General features: G+C 46.2%; 1 non-coding gene across 1 annotated transcript; it reads right to left on the bottom strand.

Moving 5' to 3' along the window:
- Nucleotides 1-246: 246 nt before the first annotated feature.
- On the bottom strand, nucleotides 247-353 carry LOC125595049. The gene has a single exon (XR_007330076.1). It is a non-coding gene; the product is annotated as a small nucleolar RNA R71 (small nucleolar RNA).
- Between the last annotated feature and the right edge of the window lie 418 nt (nucleotides 354-771).

Below are 771 nucleotides of genomic sequence, written 5' to 3'. Positions count from 1 at the left end.
AACAACAAATATCATGGCTTGGCTTTGGAGGACCCATTCGATCACTTGGACAGGTTCGACAGCTACTGTGGGTTGTCAAAAACCAATGGTGTGTCTGAGGATGCCTTAAAGCTGAAGTTATTCCCTTTCTCTTTGGGGGATAAGGCACGTCAGTGGGAGAAGTCTCTACCAAGCGACTCTATCACCACTTGGGATGACTGCAAGAAAGCTTTCTTGGAGAAGTTCTTCTCTACTTCAAGAACTGCTAAGCTGAGAAATGAGATCTCCAGCTTTCAACAGAAAGGCTTGGAAGGATTCAGTGAAGCCTGGGAGAGATTCAAAGGCTACCAAGCTCAATGCCCTCATCATGGATTCTCTAAGGAAAGCCTGCTGAGCACATTCTACAGAGGACTCTAAGTACAGAGGCAAGATGGATACAGCTAGCAATGGGTTCTTCTTGGGAAGAACAGAGGAGGATGCAGAGAAGCTGGTAGACACATGGTCAAGAGTGATGCAGTCTACAGTGGAGACCACGACAGAGGCAGTAGAACAGATGACAAGCAGACGAGAAGGAGTTAAAGGCTCTCCAGGATAAGATTGATATTCTCATTGCTGATAAGACCACCCAGGAGCAGCTGCACTTTGTTGGTAACCCAAACAAGAAGCCACACCTGTTGTCCAGGAAGTTGATGGTTTGGAAGGGCAAGAAGAGCTGTGCTTCATCAACAACAATGGTAGCTGGTACAAGAAAGAGCCAAACTTTCAGTACAACAACTACCAACAGAGATCTTA

This window comes from Brassica napus, assembly GCF_020379485.1.
Source record: "Brassica napus cultivar Da-Ae chromosome C9 unlocalized genomic scaffold, Da-Ae chrC09_Random_15, whole genome shotgun sequence".
Taxonomy (NCBI): Eukaryota; Viridiplantae; Streptophyta; class Magnoliopsida; order Brassicales; family Brassicaceae; genus Brassica; species Brassica napus.
The sequence above is the reverse complement of the archived record's forward strand: the minus strand, read 5'-3'. Positions and strand labels throughout refer to the sequence as shown.